The sequence below is a fragment of the Chelonus insularis genome, unplaced genomic scaffold, assembly GCF_013357705.1.
Source record: "Chelonus insularis isolate UGA/USDA-ARS -01 unplaced genomic scaffold, ASM1335770v1 contig_119_pilon, whole genome shotgun sequence".
Lineage (NCBI taxonomy): Eukaryota > Metazoa > Arthropoda > Insecta > Hymenoptera > Braconidae > Chelonus > Chelonus insularis.
In genome coordinates this window covers 7,474-21,895 of record NW_023276360.1, presented here as the reverse complement: position 1 = coordinate 21,895, position 14,422 = coordinate 7,474, and the positions used below count along the sequence as shown (strand labels likewise).

The following is a 14,422-nucleotide window of genomic DNA, read 5'->3' as shown; positions in this document are numbered from 1 at the left end:
ACTTTTCAATTATTAAATAAAGATATTTAAAATCCAATAGCTTGTATACTATTTATAGTTATCATTATCACATTTTAATTGTATTTAGTGATTTAAAATTGTCATTAAAATATAAACAGGAAAAAAAATATTTTTTAAATTAATAATCATGATTATTTATTTATCATCATCACATTTCTATATAATTAAAAAATAGGAGAGCAATGTCAACTATTGTGGTGATGTACAAACGTGATTAGTATGTAGTTTGTAAAATCTAATACAAAAATAATAATTTAAAGGAACAATAATTGACTCAATTATTATTTTTTGCATTTATTACATGTTATTTTATTACTGTGGATGTTGGGTCTAACTCAAGGAGTTTGGGCAGCTTGGGGAAAAGACTTTAAAATTTTAATTCTCCAAGAACTTTCAATTGTAATTTTTATAAAACAATTTAATTTGTACTGGTATTTAAAAATAGTATCTATAGTCATCGAATTGAATTAAAATTATTGAACAATAAAAATTAATTTGTTCTTACAACTTTAGATTATTTTATTTATTATAAATTTATTTACAAAGAAATAATATATAGATATACCTTTGAAATTAGATATTAAATTATCATATATAAATGATTTAATTATTATACATGTTCAAACAATTATTAATTGAAGTTATTCTACTAATAATAATAATAATAATAATAGAGAAAAGAAAAAAATGAAGAAAAAAAAAACAAAGAAGATTTGAACACCCGAGACTCACTGTCAGAGTCGGGAGCTTTACCGCTGAGCTACGAAGCATATAGAAACCAATCTACTATAACTCAATTTTAAATTATGAAAGGGAGGTGGCTTGCTCTTCTCCAATTGCCAATTCTCCCTCTACGGTAGTGACGCTTGCGCACAACAGTTCAAATGAAAAGAAAGAGACAGACATATTCACTTTCTGTCTCACTTCATAGGCCACGCGCCCACTTACGGGAACTAGCAATATAGGAGTAATAGATATATGCATACACCCATCTGGCCAAGAGATATATGGCATAAAAATATGCCTGCCCGAAAATTTTATTGAAATATAGTAACTTTATGCATGCTGCCCTCTGTTGATAGATAAGAAAGTCACTATCTCATTTATAAAATTATTGAACACAGTGTCGACACAGTGTTTTGTGTTTTCTAAATGGAAAATACTCAAAGGCTCATGTTCATAGAAAGAGAGAGGCATACGACAATCAGCAGCAAGTTCTGGCACTTCGCCGGCAAGCTCTATCCCCTCCCTTTGAACCCAAGTGGGTAGCTTATAACTTATAAATATAAACAATAAAAGGGTTAATGTATTAGCTCTGCAGACAGAGCACTAGATATTGAATTTTCCGAGCCGAGTTTAAACCCAGTCGCCGCCAATTTTTTTTTTTTTCCAATGATATACAAGCGTTATTTTAGCATGCCAAAATTAGTTCTAAATAATAATTTTTTTTTATTAAGTACCCTTCCAATTTGTAGCGGAAGAGTAAGAAAGTTATTAAAAAGTTTGAAAAAACTTGTTTTCATGTCGTTACAAAAAGAGGCAGCAGTTTTTTTTAATAATTATGAAACATGAAGAGCACTTACAACAATTTGTGACAATTTGTGTACCCACACTCCATACCCAAGCAAGCAGCTTAAAATACGGATACGGTACGAAGAGTAGGAATAGAGCTTGCCGGCGATGCGCCGGAACTCGCCGCGGATTGTTTCAACTGTTTTTTGCTGTTTATTATTTTTGTTTGTTAAAAAAAAAAATCCTACAACTAATGTAGCTATATAAATATAAATTTGTCTGCACTATTTTTATTTTTTATTACTCTTCCGTCATTGATTAGAAAAATAATTATAGAAAAAATTAAAATTGATGTTAAAAATTAATTTTGGCATCCAAAAATTGCAATTACATGCAATTTTAACAAAAAAAAATTTTTTTTGAATCTTCCAGTAACTAGGTTTGAACCCTGTTCGGCAAAATAAAAGTCTGGAGTTCTGACCACAGAGCTAGCATACATTTGTTGTTCATAATTGAAAATTTTTTAAAAAAAAATCCTACAACTTATATGGCTGTATAGAAATAAGTTTATCTACACTATTTAATTTTTTTATTATTTTTCCGTCATTGATGAGAAAAATAATTATGGGAAAAATGAAAATTGATGTTTAAAATTGATTTTGGTATTCTAAAATTGCAATTATATGCAATTTTAACAAAAAAAAGAGGAAAAAAAATTGGCTATGACTGGGTTTGAACCCGGCTCGGCAATTCAAAAATCTAGGGCTCTGGCTGCAGAGCTAATACATTAACTCTTCTAGTATTTATCTTTATAAGTTATAATCTTATTTTTATACTGTGAAAATAGTTTATATGCAAAAAAGTGGTGTTTAGGGTGAAAAGTAGAGTTTTCGGGTGAGTGCAATAATAATTGTATTAATCGAATTCTGTACAAAAAAAGTCTGCGAGAACAACTGTCTATCGTGGAAGGTAAAAATGTACAGCGCTGCGAAAGCGCGCTGAAAATCGTGCATTGCGGGCGCTCAGGCAAAATATGCCGTTGAGCGTTTTTTTAATTAACATTAAAAAAAAATATATTTATAGTTTTTAGAAGTTATTTTTCAATCAGAAAATTATTTACAGCAAAGTTTCATATCTTCATTTGAAGAGCATGAAAAAATTTCATAAACAATTATCAACAGAATGATGGATTTATTGAAAATTAAACTAGTAGTATGTGAATTTCTAATTGTTTATAAAAAAAATAGTTCCAATAACAAATATGGTTATTAGAAAATCAATTTTTTAATAATGAGCAAGATGTTAATTTTTTTTTATATCTATCACCGTTCTCGCTACGTAAGCGGTGAAAGGTGAAAGAACGCAATTTGCCAAACATTGACACTCGATAAACAATAGTAATTATTGTTTACGAGTAATAAGAATTCGCACAAATGATCTTCTCATCATCCTCTACCAGAACCTACAACCAAATAAATTTTATTTCCGTTATATAATTAATGCACGATAGCGTAGGGCTCAAATTTGTGGCTACTAGACTGTGGGTAATGATTCAGAACAAAATGACATACACAATGTAATGAAATACTTATAAAAAAAAAAGGCCGTATGAGGTACGGCAGAGTGTGGTAGTACGATTGTACAGATTTGATAACATGATGTGATTATTGTGTTATAATTCTCTAGAATAATAAATGAGAACTAGTATCAGTAAGTAGTGTACATCACGTAGTATAGAGTAATTTTAAGCACAATTTAAGTGGAATTGTATAGAATTTAATTTTTTTTTCAATAATGGTATCTCCAACCCTTAAATAAGGGTAAAAGTTACGAAAAATATGTCTTCGATTTTTTAAAAGGAAAAAAAAATTTTTTTGAAAAAAATGAGATAGCCATTTTGTAGAGCAGGAAAAATTCTATCCACTTCTAATATAGCAATAAAATTTTTAAAGATTGTTTAAAAATACAGGTGCGCAAAGTTGACCAAAAAAAATGAAAAAAAGACGTTCACCACACCGTAGAAAATCAAAAAAATTAATTTTTTTTTACTTATAACAGGTAAGTATATGCTCTAGCGGACTTTTTTGTAGAGAATTCGATTCTCAACAAAAAAGGTATCTGCATTTGTTTCGAAAACACAAGCGGTTCTTGCTGCGTAAGCAGTGAAAGGTAAAAAAATGTACTATGCCAAATTTCAATTATTAATAAACAATAGTAAAAATCATTTCCATACAATGACATTTAGTACAAATGCTTTTCTCGTCAATCTCTACGAGAAACCGTCTTCAAAAAATTTTTTTAAGTTTTCTAAAATTAATGCATAGGAAATTCACACTGCTCTTAGACTAAAAGAGGTACTATAGAACTCGGATGTAACCCCGAGTGATCCTACCACGCTTCTTCACGCGTACGCGCACATTGCATGTATCACGTGTTGCCGTCAATCATACTACGCTGTCGAGAAAGAAGTGCTTTGTTTTTTTTTATCATTGCAATATTTTTGTAAACATGTAAATATCATTAATTATTTACTATCTTTATTTTTTAGTTGATTAAATTATCTCATTTTATATTAGTTGCTGTAATAGTAATACTGAAGTATGATTTAATTAGCCAAAGAAGTTTAAAAATCAAACGTCATCCAATCAATACGACTTTATTCATTTATTTATTTATTACGGAATATAAAGTAAAACATAAGATCAATTTAAACAATGGTATTGAATTATAAAAGTCATTAGTGATGTGAAATCAGATCGGATCCAATTTTTTTTTGATAAATTACCTGATTGATTATTCCTCCAGTTATCAAATTATTTATTAAATTTTTTTTTTTTCACTTTTAGGAAGGATTTAGGAATCTTAAAAATGATTGAGGAGGAACCTAGAAGTAGCTGTACTTTCAGAGCAAGTTGATGCTTAATCAAGTAAGATACTGGAGCTGGAAAATCTATTGCAATAGAAAAAAGATTCATTTCGACAACTGGAAAATGTTTTGCAGAAGATAATTTTGTGTAAAAGTGCTTTGGAGACAAAAACTTGGACTGTTCATCGTTCTTTTGAGATGAAGTTGAAACAAGCGAGTCTAGAGCATGAAAATTTGACTCTTCGTAATTCTTCATCGGTTTCGAATGTAAGTATAGGTTGTATTTTTTGTAACTACATTTATTCCAGTTGTCATGTAGAATTGTATTCTTTAAATAGAAAAAGAAGTTTAGCAGATACACAGGACAATACAGTAGTCCCCCACAACCACCAACAGTGACTAAGAAAGGTGTAATATTTGATAAGCTTTCTCATTATCTGAGTCTTGGTGCTCAATCTTTAGTAATCAACATGAACATGATGGGATATCCTCAAGATATTTGTCAGTACCGATGCTAGGTGTAAGATACTAAAAAGTTGCATTTGAATGAAAGATTTTCATTTTCTTAATTATTAAAAATTTTTTTTATTCCATGTATGTTAACAAAGCTGCACTTAATTTAGTTTATGACTGCATTTTTGAGCTGCACGTGAATTACTTCAAAAGTGTTTTCCAATTATGAACTCAAACATATTACATGTCTTTAAAAACAACAAATAATTTTTTTTTTACAGCTGAAGAAGAAAAAATAGTAATAAATGAGAGCAATCACATCGAACCAACACCATTGAAATCATTGAGTCAATTGTCAATTGAAGAAGTAGAATCTTATGTACCTGAATTACGACACTACGGCGTGACAAAGTAAATTGATAGATATTATTCGACATCAGATAAAGAAGGCGTTAGATATTAAAGATACTTTGCATAAAAAATAATTATTGTATGACGTGGAATGTAAAAGAAGTAATGGAGTGGGTTTTCTTGGTTCTGAAAAAGTATTGGAACATACCGATGTTTATGTCGAGATTTGTTCTAAAAAAAATATTTTTGTTAATTTCTTCTTCAGATGGATACTTCTGCTGTCGTACGATGGTCAGATGATATAGACCCCAAGCACAAAGAAGCTTTAAAATGCTAAGGTCGATCGTCAAGTGCTTCATCGACTAACTACAGAAGATCAGAATAGAAGCAATGTAGCTTTTTGAACCAAGTGGCTACGAGTAGTGGATTTTGCAAAGGATGCTCCCAACATGGGAGGATCTGAGGTTCATGGAGGACGCTTTACTTCTGAACATCTTACAACAATTTTAAGAATTCCACCTTCTAAAACTTTACTAACAAGAAAACCTCGTGAGGTGGTCACCGTCGATTTAGCTGAGGTTCCTATATAAAAATCTACGTCAAAAATAATGAACCATGTATTTTTTTTCAACGAAAAAATGTTGTAAAGGGGTAAAAATCGCCCCCCAAGTTGACACCCTATAAAGGTAATTTTTAATTTTCGTATATTTTTTATCGAAATTTTCGATATACATTTTTTTCTTATTAAAAATAACAAAAAATCTATAACTCAGAAACCATCAATTACTTTTTTAATGGGACCAATATTAATCAAAAGAGCATAAAAAACTACGGAATACGTGTCTTTGAAATTTTTAAAATAACATGGAAATCACTGCCGAAAAAACTATTCCTTTTTATCGAACAAATCCATAAAAAACTATAACTCAAAAACTGAAAATTATTTTTTGATGGAACCAATTTTTATCAAAAAAATACAAAAATTTACGAGATACGTGTCTTTACAGTTATCAATATAACATTGACGACAATAAACAAAATCACAATTTAAAAATTTCCAATTGTTATTGATTAATTATTTATAGTCACAATAATCACCGAATAAAGTACGTCGTAATTAGAGACTGCATAGTCTATGATTAGTCAAAATATTATTCTTTATTACCGTCATGTGGGCAAACATAAATATAATTCTTATCACAGTCACTGTTAAGCTATTTTTGAGGAAAACTATTTCTGTAATTGTAATATACGAATTATTCCATGCTAGCATTTTGAACGAATGTGACATATTCTAATCATTTAAAAAATTGTAACATTATTTTTCCGCATTCATCTTTAATACTGTAGTGAATGGATACTTTTGCATCTTGTATTAATTTTAATTTTGGTTAATCTTCATTATTTTGTATGTGTATAAAATCGTGTGCTCGAAATAGATATATTATTATCTTTTATTCTAGAAATTGTGTATCACTCAGTAGTTGAAAATAAAAGTTTACCCTCTTCATGTTATTCGGTTACTTTTAACAACATTTTAAACTATGAAAATTATAGAGACACCTGTAAATGATGCTGAAATACAATTGAAGAATCACTCCGAACAAATATTATTGAATGCAATTATGGGTATGCTGATATCGAAATGATGGAGGAGAATTCATTACATTTTGAACAACCATATAAGGATGGGGAACCAGAAATTATAGAAGAATATGCATCTGCAATCCATGAACCAAAAGTGTCTGATAGAGCATGTACTACTGATAAGAGAGTTTAAGTCATGATTATGAATTGCGAGCAGTTGAGTATTGAGTAATTTCGAAACTGTTATCAATGCTGAGATGATAGTCCATGATTCCACTTAAACAAATGAGCATTATTAGCTAAAAAAAATTTACAATTTTCAACGTGGATACTATCATTCAAAAGAGCTCATGGTATTGTTTCACTTGAAGTTAATAGATTCATATCATCAACAACGATTGAAGATCGTAAAATATGGAAACAAACATCAGAAGTGTTCGTTAAAGATGTAAAATCGAAAATACAATCATACGGTTTAGACAACATATATAATTCTGATCAAAGTGGATTTTGATGATAATTACACTCAGAGAAGACTTCAGCTCCAGAAGAAGAAAAAAAAAGTGCACAGTTCAATCGGTTTCTTCGACAATTTGCAGTTATACTATACAATCAACGATATCAGCTGATGGAAAACTCCTCACTCCCCTTTTTCTTGTGTTGCGTAGAAATATCGAAAGCTGGAAAACTTACTTCAGGTAAAAAATTCAATTTAAATATTATATCTTATAATATATCCTGAAAGTTTATATACTTATTTTTTTTTAAACACTTCAAAATCTAGTTGAAGAATGTTTTTTTCCGAATGTTGGGAAAAATAGTTTATTTTTGATCGATTCGTGGACTGGACATTGTTCTCAACCTGTCACATCTGCCAAATCACCGGATAACGAAATGGAGATAAAGATTATTCCTTAAGGGGCTACTGGACAAATTTAACCATTGGATGTTTTTATGTTTAGAATATGGAAAAACTTTATAAGACGATTTTCAGACATTGTCCTATTACGAGGTGATTTTCACGAAATTGTTCATGAGAAAGTTAAACATATTTTTTGTTGGCTCGACTTTCTAATTATTCGTCATTTAATCGACTATGAAATCTGAAATAAAATAATTTTCAGATATATCAAGAGTGGCTTACAACAAAACATTACCAATTTCAATCTGGAGGAAAAAACTGTAGAAGATAATATAGCTCGAACGTGATTTGTTACTATTTCAAAACGTTTAAAGAAATTGAAATCAGACAATGCTTTAATATCTCCCCCATCTAAGTATCCAAGAGTTGAAGTACTTGTTTCCAAATTCAACAATATTACTACATTCTTCTAAATAATAACTTCAGTAAACAACGATTCAACATCAACCTATTAGTTTCATCAAACTCTACAAACAATAAAAACATTGAAAAAATATGGAACATTACATATCAATAACTCTTGCTTATTTCGTAAAGCGCTCCGTCTGATTAATATAACGAAGCGAAGGTGTCTCTAAGGTTTTGTGGTAGAACTCTCATAGCTGTAGACGTGAAAAGTAGTGGGGTTCTTAGGGTTTATTGAGGCGGGGGGTTGAAGGAGGATTCCTGAGGTAAGGTGTTGAACATAAATGGGGAAATCTTACTGAATGATTAATGGGGTGTTTATCTAAGTGTAAGTATGCTGTTGGACAACGGGAAAATCATACTAAATCTCCTTGATCCTTTAAACTTGACAACTAAAGCTAATGTGATGCATTGACCTGCAGGTGCATAATCTAAAGTTGCTATGAAATCTAGAAATATGTCCTGTGGGGGAAAACGCGAGTAGGGAGGAAAAAAGTGAGGAGTAAGGCCTACCCTGTATTTATTGGGAGATTTGTTTTCAAAAAGCATGAGTCTAGCTTCTGACATAAGTCTTGTAAAATTGTATTATAGATATGGAAAGGTTGTTAATAAGTGATCAGTTTTACGAGTTATACATTCAAAACAGATTTACGTTAAAACAAACTTTACGCGTAAAAATTAAACAAACTGTGCCAGGAGTGTATTTAGAATTATAAAAACTAAAACCAGGAATCATTGCTGGTGGATTTGCTTCATATTTATTGGGATATACTAATATATATACAGATATTGATTATTGGATTATTCATTATGAATGTTTCATAAATAATGATGATATAGAACAACAAAATGACTACTACAAAATCAATCAATACATTCAAAATTGTAACACTCATTATATTTCTGATATAGATGCATTTATGCATGTGTAATCATCAGAGAACATCCTTACAAGTTATTTATATACAAGTTACAAAAAAAACATTTGATACGTTGTTTAAGAATGATCAAATTTTAGTGGATATTATTTTGATATAAATAAAAGCAAGAATTATAATTATCCAACTAAAAAACGTCAAAGAAAATACTCTCAACGTATTATAAATTATGGAACACCTGAATCATTGGTTGCCATGTGTTGCAGAATATTAAGCAATATAAATTGGAGAAGCAATTGGTCATCATTACCATCGTCATAATATTAAATAAAAAAATTTAATTAAAGTTTCATTTTTTGAATGTAATTAAAGCTGATATTTTTAAGAATGGAAAATTAGCTAAAAATAACACACATCATTAGTATGAATGGCTTCACAATAAATAAAAAATTCTACTGCAAAGAAATGGCGTGTATTTGAGTTGAGAGCTGTGAAATATATTCAAACCATTATAATATTGGAGAACATAGACTGTCACGAGAAGATGATACATCAGCACGCTTCAATACCATGTTTGTTCGTGGATTAAAAATGGATAATAACCGCAATCATCAGAATCAAGGAGCAATTAATGATTTCTTGCGTGGCATCGATGAAGAAGTAAGTTCTTTAAAAGAAATCATAGGGTACAAAGGTGGATCAGTTGAACGAGACAAACTCACATTTTTGGGAATTCAGAGTTATAATATTGAGAAGCTTGGATGTCCAAAATTCGAAATATTATATAATTAATTGCGGGAACGACGTCCGGACTTATTTGAAATAATGGAAACATTGGATTGTCTTCAGTATGATGAATTGGAAGTTCGTAGCGGTGAATCAACTCCTAGAATTGCTCATTGGCCTAAAAAGGAGGTTCACGCTTTTAATCAATTTCTTTTAGAAAATATTTAATAACTATAATTTAGAAAAAATGTATATGTTAATGTTTCATAAATATGTATTGAAAAAATGTATCAAATATTGTATATAATTTTTTTTTGTCTTCAAATAAAGTGTAAGATTGATGATATGTATGCTTTTGAATTATTCCTATAATAAAAAAAACCCCTTATCCTAAAATATTTATAAGATTTTTCTTAGAGAAATATAACTTTTCTTTTTTTTTTTTTCTTCTTACCTGTATATAAATATATGAATAATTACAATTTTTGAAATTAAAGTTAAATATAAACATATAATTATATATTTTCTAAATGAATTTATGAATTTGTTCACTTAATGGTTTATATTCAACTATTCTATTATGTAAAATTAGATAGTATGCAGTTGTACTCAGGGTAAACACGTCAGTAGCTTTAAATTTCGGACGAACATCGACTTGTCCCGCTTTAATAGATTCATTTTGTCTTGAACAATCTATTACAATGAATGGTTCTCTTTCCCTAAAATTTCCTTTATTTTAGTATGGTCTTTTAATATTTTTACTATAATGGGATGAAGAAAAATTCGTATACATTTTATACGAAAGTGCATATTTACTATTGAAAATATCAATATTTATGTCAGCATATGGATATCGCTGTGAATTTAAATAAACAGCAAAATCTTTAATTTTACAATGATCAAATATGATCTGAAGGGTATCGATATCGATGGATCTTTACTGATGTAACTTAACATATCAACTTTCTTTGAATCAGACATTGTAACATATGGCACCAACGATTCAATTTTATCAAGAGTAATTTTTACATTTTCTGTTGCTGTTGTTGCCGCATTAGCTATTTCAGTTTGATTCATTGCATTCAAGTCAGTGTTGGTCAAAATTACCATTGGAATTACATAGTTTTTTATTATCAAGTACCATTCCACTGTTTTCTGAAGAATATTCTTGCTCTGGTGTAAATGATGGAAATCCCTTCATAAGTGTTGTAATGCCCACATTTTTACTACGATCAATTTCAACTCCATTTAATTCATTGTCTTCTTTAAACTGTGCACATTTGCGGATGGTTGATGGTTATTATAACTTTGTTCTTCCAAATGACTACCATAAACTATTACCGTAAACTAGTATTTTCCGTCTTGATCCACAACCCGTATCTGTAAATCATGTATTTCCCTCACCGTGACTGGAAGATAAATGACTTTTGTAGGTGATTCAATAATTTTATATCCTGGTGGGACTGATGGAAAAAATGCATGAATTGTATGAGCAAATTGATGATTTATGTATACACCACTTGTAATATTACACTCTACACATATTGCATTAACACTCAATATTGATGTTGGTTTTTCTGATTTATATACTTCTCCTGCTTTATACATTTTTCGTTCGAAACCTAAAAATTCACCGATAGAATCTTCAGATGTGATCAATAGCTGATTTTTTGCTATATAATTCGGTGACGAGTGTACTTTTTTCAACTCCTAATGAAAGATTCAATTGAGGATCTGTCGCAATTAGAAATATGTAAATATCTGTAAGATTATAAGTACCAGTTGGAATTGTAATTATACGCCATTCGTCTTTTATTTGATATCGAAATTTATTGTTGCCTTCATATATGTTTGGAATTGAATGAAATGTAAGAAAGTCAACAACATAAAAGATATAATACGGTTAATTAATTATTATAACCAGATCATTTCTAACATAAAGAACCTATTGACATTTCATATTGTGGCGACCGTGACTCGATAAGAGATATATTCGTGAAAAAAAAGTTTTGACAAAGTGGTCTGGAAAAAAGATGGCAGCCGTATTATATGAAATGCTAAAGAAGAGCAAAAAGGCTGCTCGAGCTGCATTGACACGAGATTTAACAGCATTTGTGAAGGAGGTACGACAAGAAGAACCAAATCATGAAGATGTGCAGGTAACATTCCAAATCCTAGAAGCTAGATCTCGAAAATTAGATGGGCTAAATAAAAAAATTTGTGAGCAATTGGTGAAAATAACGGCAGACAAAGAAAACCATGAACAAGTAATGCAAGATGAGTATGACATGGCGGCCGAATATTCAAGTACCTTCGTGCAAAGATAGAGGTCGCAAAATTTAATTAAAATGCATTCCAACAAGGGCAGCCAACGTTTCAACAACAAATGACAGCTACCGATAATACAGATTCCCAGCGAAGATTCAAGTTACCCAAAATTGAACTACAAAAATTCAACGTAGATTTAAAGGATTGGCTATGATTCTGGAGCCGATTCGAAAACATACACAAGGACACAAGTATCACGAAAGAAGATAAGCTTCAGTATTTAATCCAGGCGATGGTCCGAAAATCAAGAGCAGCAGATCTAGTAAACAGCTTTCCTCCAACCAGCAATAATTATGAGAAAGTAATTGATAGCTTGAAGAGACGTTTTGGTAAAGAAGAATTACTAGTGGAAGTTTATGTACGAGAATTGTTGTCATTAGTAATTAATAATGCTGTAAAATCGAATGAAAAAATCGTGCTGTCAAGCATCTACGATAAATTGGAAGCTCAATTGCGTGCTTTAGAGTCGCTTGGTGCTGCAAAAGATAAATGTGCAGCCATACTATATCCATTGGTCGAATCCTCACTTCTTGCCTCATCGTCATGTGCTGAAAAATAACAGTACAACGAGGTTACGACCAGTGTTTAATGCTTCAGCTAAATGTAGGAATGGAGTATCATTAAATCAATGCCTTGAACCAGGTCCGAACTTGATAGTGTTGATTCCTACAATGCTTCTGCGTTTTCGAGAAAAAAAGATAGGTGTTATTTCAGATATTAAAAAGCATTTCTACAAATTAGTACCACACCAAAAGATCGAAATGCTTTAAGATTTTTGTGGTGGAATAAAACTAGTCCAGGTGTCATCGAAATTTATTGTCATACAAGAGTTGTTTTTGGAGTAACAAGTAGTCCATTTTTATTAGCAGCAGTAATAGAATTACTCCTTGAACAAGCAGCACATGAATATCAGTTCCAGCACATGACTAATGCCATCCAGAAATTATTAAAATCATTTTATGTTGATAATTGTGTAACTAGTCTAGACTCTAAAGAACAGTTACAACAGTTTAAAGATGAATCCACAACATTGATGGCGTCCGGTGGGTTTGATTTGAGAGGGTGGAAGTACTTTCAATATGAAGAGCCACATCAATTAACTTCAGTTCTTGGGCTTACCTGGGATAAAAGAAAAGATGTGTTAATGTTGAAGCATAAAACATTAATTAAATCGACTAACGAGAAGATCACCAAAAGAGTAATTTTAGCAGCAAGTCATAAGGTGTTCGATCCAATTGGTTTTGTCTGCCCAGTATTGCTATATCCAAAATTATTATTACAGACCATCAATAGCTTAGAGTGGGATACAGAAGTTCCTCAAGAAATTAGAGTACAGTTTGACGAGTGGCATCAGCAATTACAATTATTAAAAGAAGTAAAAGTTCCAAGATGGGTTTTCCGCAGCTGTAACGAAGAGTCAAGATCGTCATTTCATGTGTTCGTTGATGTTAGTCGAGTAGCTTACGCAGCAGTTATTTATGTTAGAACACAATCTTTGAGTGGAGTAAAAATACAGTTTTAACATGGATACATAGGCAAAGTCAGTGGGCAGTATTCGTGTGGAATCGTGTCCAAGAAATTCGTGAGTTAACCGAAGCAACATCCTGAAGATATGTGCCAGGAAGTATGAATCCAGCCGACATGCCTTCTAGAGGATGTACATCCAAACAATTAGTTAAATCAAAATGGTGGGAGGGCCCTCAATGGCTTTACCATGATCCAGAGAATTGGCCTACAAGTGTATACTCCGTTGACGATGATGAAGTAAATAGTGAATTAAAAAAGTCAGCAAGGAAGATGACCGAAGAAAATACTATATTGAGCAATATCTGTCAAGACAATGATGAGACAAGTGACGGTTGGTATTACCGTTATTTCTCGCAGTATGCTCAGCTTATAAGAATGGTTGGGTGGATTAAAAGATTTATCTACAATACTCAGAAAAAGACCAGATTCAGAAGATATGGAGAATTGTCGGCAAAAGAGTTTTCTGCCGCTGAGACAGATGTTTTACGTCTCTCACAAAAGGAATCCTTCAGTAGAGAGCATGATGAACGTATTAAAGGTCTAAGGGCATACACTGATAAAAGTAATCTGATTAGAATAAGAACTTTGATATCTAATCGATGTGACGACATCAATTTTCGTGAACCAATTGTATTAAGCCCAAGACATCCTATTGTTCCACAATTAATACGTCATTATCATGACAAACTGCAGCATGCAGGAGTTCGAACAATACTAAATGAAATGAGAGAAAGATTCTAGATTTTACAAGGCAGAAAAACAATTAGAATGGTTGAGAATAAATGCATTATTTGTAAGAGATACAAGTCCACGTTTGCAGACGCAGCACCATCAGCATTACCTGAA

General features: G+C 31.1%; 1 pseudogene; it reads left to right on the top strand.

The window, feature by feature from the left end:
• Positions 1-3,141: 3,141 nt before the first annotated feature.
• Positions 3,142-5,793, top strand: LOC118065307 (uncharacterized; annotated as a pseudogene).
• The last annotated feature ends 8,629 nt before the right edge of the window (positions 5,794-14,422 follow it).